This window comes from Tenrec ecaudatus, chromosome 9 (genome assembly GCF_050624435.1).
Source record: "Tenrec ecaudatus isolate mTenEca1 chromosome 9, mTenEca1.hap1, whole genome shotgun sequence".
Lineage (NCBI taxonomy): Eukaryota > Metazoa > Chordata > Mammalia > Afrosoricida > Tenrecidae > Tenrec > Tenrec ecaudatus.
Genome location: NC_134538.1, coordinates 125,211,397 through 125,227,340, shown reverse-complemented (window position 1 = coordinate 125,227,340; position 15,944 = coordinate 125,211,397). Strand labels below are relative to the sequence as shown.

At 45.7% G+C, this 15,944-nt stretch overlaps 1 long non-coding RNA gene across 2 annotated transcripts in view; it reads right to left on the bottom strand.

Moving 5' to 3' along the window:
- Positions 1–15,944, bottom strand: part of LOC142457177 (uncharacterized) — a 68,416-nt gene that overhangs the window by 7,920 nt on the left and 44,552 nt on the right. For both annotated transcript variants that reach the window (XR_012786126.1, XR_012786127.1), the window contains exon 2: positions 1,935–2,027. This is a non-coding gene — a long non-coding RNA (uncharacterized LOC142457177). The remainder of the gene's footprint in view (positions 1–1,934; positions 2,028–15,944) is intronic.

Below are 15,944 nucleotides of genomic sequence, written 5' to 3'. Positions count from 1 at the left end.
TCCGTAGAAGCTATGACCTTGTCTTCTTTCCCTCTAACAGGTGTTAATTCTCACCAGTGTCACAATGGTACCATGAGCTAGCACTGGATACCCTCCACCTCGCATCCTCCATCTCCTGCAAACAGCCCACCAAGACCAGTTTTCAGCAAAGGTGTAAATTCATCCACCTCCTAGGGTCCACTTTTTGAAAAAAATAAAACCAGCAGGCTGTAGCGATGATATCACCACAAGGCTTTCCAAAGCCACAGTCATGCGGGACTTCTGTTCATGTCACCAAGCCAGTTCTTGGCAAACACTTTCTCTCCCAAAGTATGCATCAGAGGTCTTACACCTACCCAGAAAACTAACGGGTAAAAAGCCTGAAAACAAAACCAAACCACTGTCATCGAGTCAATTTAGACTCAGTGCATCACACAGTTTCCAAGACTGAATCTTTTTAAAATCATTTTATTGGAGGCTCATACAACTCTTATCATAATCCATACATACATCCATTGTGTCAAGCACATTTGTACATTTGTTGCCATCAACATTCTCAAAACATTTTCTTTCTACTTGTGCCCTTGGTATCAGTTCATTTTGCCCCATGAACCCTTGATAATTATAAATTATTATTTGTTCATATCTTATACTGTCCAACGCCTCCCTTCACCCACTTTTCCATCCCACAGGAAAGGGGTTATATGTAGATCATTGTGATTGGTTACCCCTTTCTCCCCCACCTTCTCCTTACCCTCCTGGTATCGCTACTCTCATTATTGGCCCTGAGAGGTTTATCTGTCCTGGATTCCCTGTGTTTCCAGCTCTTATCTGTACCAGAATACATGCTCTGGTCTAGCCGGATTTGTAAGGTAGAATTGGGGAAGGAAGCACTTAGGAACTAGAGGAAAGTTGTATGTTTCATCATTGCTACACTGCACCCTGAATGGCTCATCTCCTCTCCATGACCCTTCTGTAAGCAGATGTCCTGTTGCCTATAGATGGGTTTTGGGTCTCCACTCTTCACTCCCCTCATTCACAATGATATGATCTTTGATGCCTAATACCTGATCCCTTCAAACACCTTGTGCTCACAAAGGCTGGTGGATTTCTTCCATGTGAGCTTTGTTGACTCTGAGCTAGATGGCCGCTTGTTTACCTTCAAGCCTTTAAGACCCCAGATGACATAGCTTTTGATAGCCACACACCATCAGCTTTCTCCACCACATTTGCTTATGCACTTGCTTTGTCTTCAGCGATCATGTTGAGAAGATGAGCCTCATGGAATGCCAGCTTAATAGAACAAAATGTTCTTGTATCGAGGGAGTACTTGAGTAGAGGTCCAAAGCCAAGACTACATTTTTAAGGGAGAAGATATCCTCATATTTCCCAAGCAGGACAACTGTTGGTTTTGAATTGCCAACCTTTACCTGACAGCACCATTAGGGCTCTATAAGGGGAACCAAATATAATATAATAACCTTTGGGAATAACTGAGCATTCTCACCAACAATATTCACCCACAGAGTTTTATTATAATTATTATAATACAGAACTGTGTTAGGCTGAATTCTCTAGGAAAATAAAATGACTGAAGTTTATATATTTATCAAAGCAACTCACTGCCATCAAGTCAATTCTGACTCATAGAGATTCTGTAAGACAATAAGCCTGTCCCTTTGGGTTTCCAAGACATTTACATATATGTATACACATGTGTATATTTGTGTATGCATATCTTCTGTCCATATATATGTGAATATACACATATATGTATATATTAGGCGGTAAGAAGGGTGTGTGTGTGTGTGTGTGTGTGTGTGTGTGTGTGAGAGAGAGAGAGAGAGAGAGAGAGAGAGAAATTTTTATCAAGGAGATGGCTCAAAAAGTTGTAGATGTGGCTACTCCCAGGCAGGTTCCAAGTTTTCAGGTCAGATGTTAGGCTTGAGGTTTACCTTGCCTTGAGCCGCTTCCTGGGCTGATGGACCACACTGGCTGATGGCTGTAGAGGTGCGTGTATCCAAGGTCAGCAGAGGTCAGGCTTATGGCTGCAAAGGTAAATAAATCCAAGTTGGCAGGTCAGATGGCAGGTAATAAAATGGAAGTGGAGATCATTAGAGAATTATTCATTGCAAATACACCCACTCCCCCACCCCCACCCCACCCCCGGCAACAACTGAACCTCGTCAGATGAAATACACAGGGGTCAAATTGACATCTGTGGGAAGAGATGATGGGAAAGCTCAAGATCATCCAAACAAGGCCCATGCAGACTATGGAACGGGCCGTCAGTTGCTCACATGCAAGTTCAGGTTGATGTTGAAGAAAATGAAAACAAGTCTGCAAGAGCCAAACATGACTTTCAGAATGTACTGCCTGGATTTAAAGAACATCGCAGGAATAGACTTGAGTCATTGAACACTACTAGCAGAAGACCTGATGACGTGTGGAACCAAAAGTCTCATGCATAAAGAAAGCAAAAAGTTGCTTTCAAAGACCAGAAAGAAAGAAAAGACCAAAGTAACTGCCCAAAGACACTCTGGACCATTACTGAGCACAGAGCAGCTAAAGCTAATGGCAGAAATGGTGAAATGAACGAGCTGAACAGGAGCGCTCTAAGAGCAGCTTGAGAAGACAGAAGAAGACGTACTAACCTTTGCAACGGCCTGGGGTCAGAACGCCAAAAGGGAAGAACGCAGACAGCCTATCTCAAGCTGAAAGAGTCGAGAGAAACATCAAGCCTTTAGTTGCAACGTCGAATGGTTCGATGGGAAAATTATTGACTGAGACAGGAATCCTCAAAGGAAGATGGCGAATACAAAGAGTCGCTGAATCAAAAACGAGTGGCTGAGGTTCGACCCTTTGAAGAGGTAGCAGGTGGCCCAGAACCAACGGTGTTGAAGGAAGAGGCCCACGCTGCATGGAAGACACTAGTCAAACACGAAATCCCAAGAATTTACGGAATAAAAAGCGGCCAATTGAAATGTTTCAACAAGCTGACACACAGCGCTGGAGGTACTCCCTAGTCTGTGCCGAAAAATTTGGAAGACAGCTAACTGGGCAACTGACTGAAAGAGAGCCATATTTGTGCGCATTCCAAAAAAAGACGACCCAACAGAATGTAGAAACTACCCAACAATATCACACGCAAGTAACATTTTGTTGAAGATAATTTTTAAATGGCTACAGTAGTACACCAATAGGGAGTTGCCGAAATTCAAGCCAGATTCAGAACTGGATGTGAAATGAGAGATATCACTGCCGACTTTAGATGGATCTTAGCTAAAAGTAGAGAAGACTAGAAAGATGTTGGCTTGTACAAAGGCATTCCATTTGTGGATCATAACAAATTATGGGTGACGTTGAGAAGAATGGGAATTCCAAAACACTTCATTGTGCTACAGTAAATGTGGAACCTGCACTTAGACCAAGAGGCCATTGTTACAGTAGAACAAAGGGACACGCAGGGACTTAAAATAAGAAAAGGTTTATGTTAGGGTTCAATCCTGTCACCGTACTAGTCAATCGATATGCCGATCAAATAATCCAAGAAGCTGGACTTCATTAGAAGGACATAGCATCAAGATTGGAGGAAGACTTATTAACAACCTGTGATATGCAGATATGCTGAGAGGGAGAAGGACTTGAAGCACTTGCTAATTAAAATCAAAGATGAAAAAGTTGCTAATGAAAATCAAAGCCTTTGGTATGAATTACAACTCAGTGATAAAAAAAAAAACCCAAAACTTCTCAACTGGACCAACAGACAACACTGTGATATTTGGAAGTTGTCAAGGATTTCACTGTCCTCAGATCAGTGCACATCTAAACGGGCAGTCAAGAAAGCAAAGGGCATGTTGCCTTGGGAAAGATACTGCACCAGACCTCTTTGAAGTGTGACAGAGCAAAGGTGTCACCTTGATCACTAATGTGCACCTGGTGTAAGCCATGGCATTTTCAATCACCTCATAGGCATGTGAAAGTGGAACAATGAATAAGGAAGACTATAGAACAATTGACACATTTGAATGGTGGGGTTGTCAACAGATATTGAAAGTACTACGGACTGCAGAAAAACAAGTCTGTCTTGGATGATCCTTGGAAGCAAAGGTGCCCCACATACTTTGGACATGCTGTCAAAAGCAACCAGCCCCTGGGGAAGGAACCTCATTGGTAAAGTTGAAGGTCAGCAGAAGAGATGAAAAACCACAACAAGATGAACTGGCCATGGCTGCTACCATGGACTCAGACACAACACAATCGTAAGATGGTCAGGGAGCAGGTAGGGTTTTCTTCTGTCCCTCACAGGGGTGCCGTAAGGTGGGGCCAACTAGATGTCTTCGCACATCAAGTTTACATCTGCAAAGTCCCTTTGCAGAGGTAAAGTTATGTTCCGTGTCTGAAGATTAGGATGGGGACAACTTAGTTTTATCTTTTTTTGACACTCACTATCATGCAGTTTTCTTCTTCTAACCCTAAGCACCTGGAGTCGGGGCACAATCCTCCAGGCTGGCAATTCTGCCAAAGCCCTCAGACATCAGCTGCCAGTTTGTGGGTCCCTGGGACATCATGTAATACACCTGACCAAGTAGCTACAAATTCTAGTTTTCCAACTATCCTCCTCCGATTTGGTAATCCATTGGAATGATTCACAAAAATCTGGTGCAAAGTTGTTGTGAGGTACCATCAAGTTGGGTCTAACTTATAGGGAGCCTGTGCACAACACAAGAAACCCGGCTGTTTCTGCGCCCTCCTCGCCGATAGCATGTTGTGTTTGAGCCACTGTCAGTCCATCTCACAATATGCTTACTGTGACAGTTTTCTTTTAAAAGCTACAAACAAGAACCAGCATTAAAAAGGAAATGGATAGAACAAGGTCTGGGTGAGTCCCACTCTCTTTTCTCAGCTCATCGGTGTCGATCACCGACCAGGAAGCTCATGCACGCTTCCGTGTCCAGAGTTTCTACTGAGTTCTATTGTGGAGGCGTGAGGGGGTTTGAATCGTTGGCCATGTGATTGGACTCAATCTCCAGCACTCTTCTCCCCTCAGGACCAGCTCCACACCTGAGTCGCTTCGCCAGGGTCACAGACAAAGTTATATTTGGATGAAAGAATCTTTGGGAAGGTCACTTGGGAAAGCACAGGTAATCTTAGGGCCATTTACATTTAACGTCCTCTCGTAATCTCAGCGTGCGTGAAGGAAAATTGATGAGATTGGTAACATGTATTTCATTTTTTAAGGAAAAGACAATGTTTCATTTATTAAACTTAACAGCAACATACAAGCACTTCCTAAAATAATGGTGACCTATGAGGGGGTTCATGGATAGACAAGCACTCTGAACTAATGACGGAGGGAGATAGCGTGCCCACAAATATACATAAGTTGACAGAGACTATTTCTACATGCATATTTAACTTTGCTGAAAATTTACCCATGAACGTGGTAGAGCATACCAAGAGTAAAGTTATGAAAACTTTATGGGAGTTATGGGACCAGGGGGCTCAGGAGCATGGTCTTCTGGAATGCCAAGTTCAACTGGCACAACATAACCCACCATGACAATGTAGTACATCCTATTTTGGTGTGTAGAGATTAGGCTCTTACAAGTTTGTGAGCTGTCATCTAAGGTGTAACTATTGCTCCTTCCCCCTCCAGAAGAAAGCAAGGTATAAATAATAATAATTTATTTTTTAAAAGAAAGCAAAGTGAGGACAATCAAAAATGCATGGAAACAATTATTTCAGTGACAATTGAACCACAAGACTATCACCATCACAACCCCGAGACCAAAAGAACTATGTGATGTCCAGGTACCACTTCTAACTTTTCTGAAAGGAACCACATTAGAAGGTCCTGGATAGAATGGAAGAACAATATGGAACAACTCAAAATCATGAAAAAGACTGGGAGACCCGTGGGTAGAGAATGGCCCTAAGACTACCACCCTTCAGGTCTGGCCATCCTCCTTGGGGGGCTTGATTTGTGTCCCCTAAGGGGTATGAGCGCCCTACAAAGGACAGCTACTTTAGAATAATCAAAAAGACCTGGGGGGGAGGGGGCGGCAAAGTTCATAAGGGAGGAGGAGGAGGAGCGGAAGCAGGAAACACAGGGTTACATTGTAGGATTACAATCACTGAGCTGCAACAAAAGATATACAAAAAACGCTCATCCAATTCCCCTTACGTTAAAAATAAGGTAAACTAACAACAGCACAAAAGATATGATTTGTCAAATGTTTGGCAGAAGCCCACAAGATGACACATGACTGTGTCCTCAAAGGCAGAGCAGTACATGATCTTTTACGGGAAAGGTTCCAATTATATGCTAATTTCTTACCCCCTTGTCCAGGGGGCTCCAACAGGCCTCTGGATGAACAAGTTACCATTCTTTAAAAAGAGAAAAGAGAGAGAGCGAAATGTAAAACCTGCTGCTAAGTGCCGCTGGGTGCCGTCCAACTCATAGTGACCCTGTGTCCAACCGCGCGAAGCCCCCATCCTGCTCCATCCCCACAACTGCTGCTCTCTCTGAGTCCGTGATCGCCACTGTGTCCGTCCTTCCAGATGAGGAGCTTCCTCTTTGTCACTCTCCCTCTACTTTACCAAGCACATGTCCTTTCCAGGGACTGGTCTCTCCTGAGAACATATCCGAAGTAGGTGAGAAGAAATTTCCCCATCCTTACTTCCAAGGAATATTCGGCTTTTCAATACTTTAAAAACGTCTTCAGCAGCAGATCGGCCCAGTGCAGTGTATTGGTCGACCGCTGCTTCGATGAGCATTGATCTTAGACCCACGCCAGATGAAACTCTTGAAAATGTTTATCTTTTCTCCATCTATCATCATGTTACCTTTTGGTCCAGTTAAAAGAATTTTGCTTTTCCTTATATTGAGTTTTAATCCATGCTAAAGACTGCATCTTCTTTTGGTTTTTTTTAATCCATTTTACTGGGGGCTCTTACAGTTCTTATAATATTCCATACGTAAATTGTATCAAGCATATTTGTACATATGTTGCCATCATCACTTCCAAAAGGTTTTCTACTTGAGCCTTGGTATAAACTCCTCCTCCCCCCTCCCACCATCATGAATCCTTGATCAATTAACTATTATTATTATTATTTTGTATCTTACACTGTCCTCTGTCTCCCTTCACCCACATTTCTGTTATTTACCCCCTTTGATGGTGAGGCTATCCAACCTTGTGATGGGTTCCCCCTATCTCCCCCTCCCCTTCCCCAGCCATCCCCCTACCTTCATGATATCGCTACTCCCATACTATTCCTGAGGGGTTTAGATATCCTGAATTCCATGTGCCAAGAGATTTTATCTGTACCAATCTGTGTTCTCCGGTCTAGCCAGATTTGTAAGGTAGAACTGGGTCATGTTTGTGGGGGGCGGAAGCATTCAGGAAGTAGAGGAATGATGGTGCTATACTGCATCATGGTTAAATCATGCCTTCCTAATAACCCTCTGTGGTGGCATATCCAGTTGTCTACAGGTGGGCTTTGGGTCTCCACTCCAACCCCCCTTGTTTGTAACAATATAATTGTTTGTTATGGATCTTTTGACACCTCGTGATCACACAGGCTGGTGTGCTTCTTCCATGTGGGCTTTGTTGCTTTCCTGCTAGATGGCCGCTTGTTTAACTTCCAGCCTTTAGGACCCCAGATGCTATATCTTTTGATAGCCGACACCATCTGCTCTCTGCACCCATTTTGTCTTTGGTGATCATGCCAGGAAGGTGAGTATCAAAGAGTGCAGGTTATCTGAACAAAGTGTTCTTGTGTTAAGGGAGGCCTTGAGTAGAGGCCCGAAGTCTGCCTGCTATCTTAATACTTAACATATAAATATATGTACATAGGCCTCTATGACTTCCAATTTTTCTTGATTCATACTTCATACATACCAAGTCCCAATTATTAATAGATTGTGTGTCATCTCCTCCTCATTTGGGATCGTACCCCATCAGAAAATAAAGGTCCCCACGGCTTTCCTTCCACAGCCTTTACTCCATCAAACCATATGGTTGACCCAACTTGAGAAGGCAGCTCTGCCTCGGGCATGCTTTGAGTGCCTTCTGACCGGAGGGGCTCTTCTTCTGGTACCATCTCCGACCATGTCTTCTTGCTAATTGTAAACGTTTCACTATCTGGCGATGTTTGATGCTATCCATAGGGTTTTCCGTGGCTGGTTCCTCTGAAGTGCACAGCCTATTCCTTCTTCGCTGTCCGTTTTTAGTCTGGAAAACCTGCTGAAACCTGTTCACTTTGGGTGACCCTGCTGGTATTTGAAATACCAGGGACATCGCTTCCAGCACCACAGCCACACACAAGCCACCGCAGAACAACAAACCGGCTGGCAAGTGGTAGTTGACCTCCCAGTGTAAGCCAAAGGTCTGAGCGACATCAACTCTCAGCATGATATTCAGGTGTGTCGACATCATCCCCAGCACCCCTTTCTGAAGTTCTCTGATTTTCAGTGTTTATGTTTAGGGGAACCCCCCCACCCCTGCCATACCAGCACCCGAAAATTTACATCTTTCAGAGGTTACCCATGGGATCTTTAAAGACCTGAAGACATTATTTACCTCTGTTCCAATTCACAACCACCTTTTCTGGAACAGAGGGTCTCCGTCGCCATCCCAATTAAACCTCTCCTAGCCTTACCAAGTCTCAAAACCACCAGATGGACAAGTTGGAGGAGCATACTTTCCCCCAGATTCTTCCCCTTCAAAGAGACCTAGACCAGGACCGTTCCACAGAACTCTCGGTGACAATAGAGACAGTCTCTAATTAGCACAATTCAATACAGCAGCAACTCACCGCATGGGGGTAATGAGCACTTGAAATGTAGCTAGTGCAACTAACTGAGTTTTCTATTATGTTTAAGTTTAACTAATTTAAATTTAATATAGATAGCTACATGTGGTTAGTGGGGACCATAGTGGGCAGCATCGATTCTACTCCCATGCATGCTAAACCTTATAAACATTAAAATTGCTTAGGGAATCTTAAAATGCTGACTCTGACACAGCAGGTTGAGGGGTGGGACCTGAGATTGTTCTGTGTTTTTAACAAGCTTCCATGTGATGCTGATGCTAATGTTGCCCATTTGGAATAGCAAGGATCTTGACCGGTATTATCCGATAAAAATAGTGTGTGTGCTACAAATGAGAGGCATGTAAATGTAATTTTAAATGTTCCAGTTGTGCATATTAGAAAAGATAAAAAATAAATGGGTGATATTGATTTTAAAAATCTATTTTATTTAATTCAATATATAAAAATATTATTTCAAAAATGTAATCTGTATAATAGGTGAACAGCAAAAACATTTTATACCTCCTTTTTGTACTCTCTGTAAAATCTGGTGTATATTTCACGGTTATAGCATATCTGATACACTAGCTACATTTTCAAGCAAACAATAGCCCCCGGTGGCAGTGGATGGCATATTGGATAGCAAGGTCAGGGCCAAAAGAGAACTTGACCGTTGAAGTCATGTTTTGATCCTATTCATCGTGCCGCGGTGGTGTAATGGGTTATGTAGTGGGCTGTTGACTGTAAGATTAGCAGTTCTAAACCCAGCCTCTCTGAGGGAGAAAGATGAGGCTTTCGGCTCCCATCAGGGGGGACAGTCTTAGAAACCCACAGCAGCAGTTCTAACCGACCCTGTAGGGTCACCATGAATCAGCACCAACTTGATGGCAGTGATGTGGGTTTTCAGTGAAAGGGATCAGGACCTCCCTCACACCGTGGATGAATCACTACAAACCCACTTCCCACAAGCCTAAGGAAGACATCAATCACCACTCAGTTAACCCCAAGAGAGACGGCATCTTGAGCACCCAGACCCACAGTTGGCACATCTGGCCCGCAGGGCTCACTACCCAGCCCTGCTCAGGACAGCGGGTTAAATGGGCAAGAATGCCCAGACATTTGCACAACTCCGCTTCCCTGATCGTTAGAGCTGTCAGCATAGAGTTACAGGAAAAGGCATAGATCACTGCCAGAGTGGCCAGTCTGCCAGCAAGAGAGGAAGGACATGTGTGACCCACCTCCCAACACCTAGCTATGGTGGCTGTGAAGTGCCTCTCAATCTGTCCCATAACATTTTGTAAATTGGGAGTTCTAGCAATTTTGGAAGGAGAGGCAAAATTCAAGAGCCTATTCAAGATGGGTCCCTGAGTCACTTCTCCCTTCAGATGCCCAGGAGCTCCAGGTGACGGGGATACACCAGTGTGACCCCGAGCTCCCCACGGCAGCATTCCATGATTCCCATCAGACTGGCTTCCATGTTAGCTAAAAAAGCTCATTTTCTATCAGACCAATAAGAAACCCACTGCTTAGCTTCCTAGTGCTGTCACGACAGAAATATTACAAGTGATATTTAACAAACAGAACTTCATTAGTTGAGGTGGCTCGGAGCCCAAATTCCGGGTACTGGCTCTGGCTCTGGAGGAAGTCTTTTTCTCTGTGTTGGCTCTGGGGGAGGTGCTTATCTCTTCAACTTCTATTTTTCCGTTCCTTGGCCCTCTCATGTGGCTTGACATCCATCTTCCTGTTTCTGTCTCTCCCGCTGGCTTGTTTAATCTCCTTTAGATCTCAAAAGAGATTGACTCAGGACACATCCTACAGTAATTGGACCTGATTCACATACGAAAGACAACCCATTTCCAAATGGGATTAGAAACATAGGCATAGAGGCTCAGAGTTACAACACACATTTTGAGCAAGATATAATTCAATCCATAACACCCACAGTAACTGCAACTGCTCAGATGTGAGTATGAAATGCATTACATTTAGACAAATCCTCCCTATTGGGTTCGTTCAGTTCTGAAACCACAGAATATGCCCCAAGTTTTGCGAAGCAAAAAAAAAAAAGGTAAAGATCACTTGTCCTCCATACACAATTGCCAGTATCACCAAGCTCTTTCCTTGATTTTTCCCTGTAACACCCATTTTTTTTTGCAACATTTACCTATTTCCTGTAGGCCTCCAAATCTCTTAAAGCCAACATAGTAGGAGACACACAGTAGGAGACCATCCAAAGGGGCTGGGGAGCAAAAGTGAAGCCCCTACTGCTCAGCTCAGGAGTCTGAGCCAATGGAGGAGGCTCCAGATATGTTCTCATGAAGATTACAGTTCACCATACTCTTCCGGGGAATTCTGCCCTGTCCCCCAGGGGGGGTCTGCCCGGACCTCCAGGGGGGGTTCTCCCTGTTCTCTGGTGGGGGCGGGGGTCTGCCCTGTCCTCCAGGGGTGGTTCTGCCCTGTTCTCCAGCGGGGGAGGGGGGTTCTGCCCTGTTCTCCAGGGGGGTTCTGCCTGTCCAAGGGGTGGTTCTGCCCTGTCCTACAGGGTGGTTCTGCCCTGTCCTCCAGGGGTGGTTCTGCCCTGTTCTCCAGCGGGGAAGGGGGGTTCTGCCCTGTTCTCCAGCGGGGGAGGGGGGTTCTGCCCTGTTCTCCAGGGGGGTTCTGCCTGTCCAAGGGGTGGTTCTGCCCTGTCCTACAGGGTGGTTCTGCCCTGTCCTACAGGGTGGTTCTGCCCTGTCCAACGGGTGGTTCTGCCCTGTCCTACAGGGTGGTTCTGCCCTGTCCTACAGGGGGGTTTTGCCCTATCCTACAGGGGGGTTCTGCCCTGTCCTACAGGGTAGTTCTGCCCTGTCCTACAGGGGGGTTCTGCCCTGTTCTACAGGGTGGTTCTGCCCTGTCCTACAGGGGGGGTTCTGCCCTGTCCTACAGGGGGGTTCTGCCCTGTCCTACAGGGGGGTTCTGCCCTATCCTACAGGGGGGTTCTGCCCTGTCTTACAGGGGGGTTCTGCCCTGTCCTACAGGGGGGTTCTGCCCTGTCCTACAGGGTGGTTCTGCCCTGTCCTACAGGGTGATTCTGCCCTGTCCTACAGGGGGGTTCTGCCCTGTCCTACAGGGGGGTTCTGCCCTGTCCTACAGGGGGGTTCTGCCCTGTCCTACAGGGGTGGTTCTGCCCTGTTCTCCAGCGGGGAGGGGGGTTCTGCCCTGTTCTCCAGGAGGGGTTCTGCCTGTCCAACGGGTGGTTCTGCCCTGTCCTACAGGGTGGTTCTGCCCTGTCCTACAGGGGGTTTTTGCCCTATCCTACAGGGGGGTTCTGCCCTGTCCTACAGGGTAGTTCTGCCCTGTCCTACAGGGGGGTTCTGCCCTGTTCTACAGGGTGGTTCTGCCCTGTCCTATAGGGGGGGTTCTGCCCTGTCCTACAGGGGGGTTCTGCCCTGTCCTACAGGGGGGTTCTGCCCTATCCTACAGGGGGGTTCTGCCCTGTCTTACAGGGGGGTTCTGCCCTGTCCTACAGGGGGGTTCTGCCCTGTCCTACAGGGTGATTCTGCCCTGTCCTACAGGGAGGTTCTGCCCTGTCCTACAGGGGGGTTCTGCCCTGTCCTACAGGGGGGTTCTGCCCTGTCCTACAGGGGTGGTTCTGCCCTGTTCTCCAGCGGGGAGGGGGGTTCTGCCCTGTTCTCCAGGAGGGGTTCTGCCTGTCCAACGGGTGGTTCTGCCCTGTCCTCCAGGGGTGGTTCTGCCCTGTCCTCCAGGGTGGTTCTGCCCTGTCCTCCAGGGGGGTTCTGCCCTGTCCTCCAGGGGGGTTCTGCCCTGTCCTCCAGGGGGGTTCTGCCCTGTCCTCCAGGGGGGGTTCTGCCTGTCCTTGAGGATCAGGATAAAGTGAGATGAATACTATGGCACACAACAACAACGTGAGCATCCAAGTGACAGACCAATCGATACCCAATATTTTACCAGGTAGCATCTGCCTGTAAGACGCAAGTCAATGACCTGTCCTCCAGGAGATAGAAGCTCTCTGTGTCAGAGGTCTAGTAGAGGTAGCCACTGAAAAGATCCATTTCAGCCAATTCTTCCACATCCTCACTCCAAGGAGGTAACACACTCCCCAGTCCTCTCCCCTTGATGACACCATGAATTCCTCCTCCCCCCAATCTACCTCCTTCCTCACCAGCAGCGCCCCTGCTCTTGACCAAATCGAAACACCCATGTCAAAACAACTGCCAAGCCATCTCGCATCTTAAAGATACTTAGGGGCGGGGCTACAGTCGGGGGTGGGATTCAAGTAATGTCAAAACCCTCTCACAGCCCTAATGGCCATTTAAGTATTTAAAATATAATATACTGAAAGGTCATTTGTTATTTCATACAGTTAATACTTAAATCAGAACAATAAAAGGGTACACAAAACTAGATTGTGTCATACAAGTTTTAAAATATTAATGAAAAATGTTAAATAATTTTGACAAAAAATACCTATAAAACTGTCATTTGAGAAATTTCCTTATTGCTTCTCAATTAGCATTCTCACTTGCTAATTTTTTATCTAAACATTTTAATCTAAACATCATTGGCTGTGTGATTTATCCTTAACCGTCTTTTCACTGTTGGAGTAGGATCTCATTCCTTTAGAAGTGGGCCAGTCCGTCTGTTTGATAGATTAGAAACCGGCAATGTCTTGTCTCTGAGAATCTTATGTTCATCTTTGAAAAACCCCTTTCCGCGTCTGCTGAATTTACAGGAATTGTTCTGACAAATTTTCAGCTCTTTGAACACGCTGAGGAATTGCATAACTCACTCATAACACCTCGTGGGAAATTGGGGCATAACACAAAGCTGAAAATGAGTAGCAGCGTGTTGCCCTCTGGTTGTGGCACACTTTCTCCTTACGCTGTACGTTTTTTTATGGAAGTAGCAAACACGAGGCAGTAAAACGTAGTATTCCATCAAAAGTCTAACAAGTTTGGTGAAATTAATGAATGAGTATTACAAGCATAATTCCGTCTAATCTGTTACACCTGTGGGTGGAATGGACATGACTGCGGGCACTTGGAACACGCTGCTGGGCAGATGACCATTAAGAAAGAGTGAGGAATGTAGATTGGTGATTTCCACATGGGGCGGTTGTCCACATTAGAAAACCCTGATTATATATAAGTGCCAATTTAACAAAACTGACTCACCAAACTCAACAAAGAGTTGGGTGGGTATTGATGCTGTTGAACCGGTGAGAACCCACTGAATCTCACCACTGGCTACAGCCTGCGAAGCTGTAGTCCTTGCTTACTAGGAGCTTTGGCCTGCTATTATACTTCCGCCATCAAGGTGACTTCAACAAGTTCATGGAAAGATCCCATTATCTTTTCATTTCATTTTTCCGTGAACGTTTTGAAGCACCCTTGTCCATGACATTGCCAATAAGGATGCCCTTGTGTTGGCAATACACCCACTAGATTGGACATGGGAGGGGGAAATAGTATTTCAAGATAAATAAAGACTCTTGAAGGAAGGACTGTCCAAGTCTCTGTTTTCACCACGACAACATGAAGCACTGCGTACACCCAGACCCCGGCCAAAACCGATGAAGCTTCCACTAAGGCAACCACTTAAAGTCTCTGGGAATGGTCCGAAGGCCATACAGCAACTTCAACAAGAAAATCTTTCATTTTCAGTGTTTTCAAGTGGCATTCCCTGGGAGAGAATGGGCCCCTCCAGGGGGGCTGCACAAGCAGACACCTACACTTTATCCTGCATTAGGGGCTATAGCGGGGCACTGGGCAGGTTGTTTTTTTGTTTTTCAAAAGAGGGCAAACAAGTTCGAGAACCTATGATAGTGAATGAGGAAGATAATGCCTATTAAAACCTGAGACTAATATTAGGTCTGCCCTTTGATCCAAACCCACAGTGCCGTTGGAGGCTGCAGGCACTGCAGATGGTGCCCAGGGCCAGGGAGGCAGAGCTGGCTTCTTCTGCTCCATACATAAAGTCCAGGCTTCAGCCGTATGCTTTTGGAAGGACTTTGTGTGGGACTGATTTTGAAGAGCAGAGGTTTGAAGAGTGAGGTTTTAATATTATGTGCTTCTAGTTAAAAATCCCTGCCATCAAGTTAGTTCTGACTCACAGCGACCCGACAGGACAGGACAGGACTGCCCTGTGGGTTTCTGAGACTGCTCTCTGGGCGTTGGAAGCCTCATCTTTCTCCTGAGGAGCAGCTCATGGTTTCAAACTGCTGACCTTGTGCTTATCAGCCCACCATGTCACCTCTATACCACCAGAGTGCCTTACTGAGTTAGCCTCGATTTATTCTGCATTTTGAAACAAAGAATTCGAAAAATCTAGACCATAATACGTTAGTGAAGAGTGCACAATTTGGAGTCAGTTTTTTTTTCTCCAAAGTTCAATTTGGCTACTTACTAGCTCTGGGAACTGGGGCAGGTCACTTGAGTGGCCATTCGTCTTATTCTAGCACTGGGAAGATACCTGCTCCATTAGGTTCAAGTGAGAGCTAATCTGAAAGGTATCTCGAAAGTACCTGGCACATGGTCAACCCTCTGAAAACTCCCTCTAATCACACCCAGAGAAGGGCAGCTAGGACAGAGAGAGAGAGAGGCTGGGGGAGAAAAAATAGCCTTCCTCATGCATCTGGGGGAGACAGAATAACTTGGCTTCTATGTTGCTCCCTAAGGATCTCCTTGCGGCCAATTGTGTCTTAGACTGGGTTCTCTTGAGGAGCAAAGCTAGAGAAGCATATATATATATATATGTGTACATATATAGAGAAAGATGTTTATATGAAGAAAAGGGAACACACAGTTGTAGAAGTGGATACGTTTCAAGTCCAGGCAAGTTCCAAGTCTGTGGGTGAGATGAGATGTTAGGCAGGAATGGACAAATACAACATGGGCATGAAGACAACAGACTTGTGTCAACAGAGACACATGAATTCAAGGTTGACAGGGCAGGCTTGTTGCTGTACAGACAGGCAAATGAATCAAAGGTTAGCAGGTAAGGTGGCTGGCTGCTGCTGACTCTCAGAATTGGCAGGCACTCTAGCAGGCCATTGGGTCAAGTCCAAAGAACCAGGGCAGGTGAGCCAGAGGTAAGACCCAGACCCAGTTAAAAGCCAGCACGCTTTTCCACAGCATCTACTTATA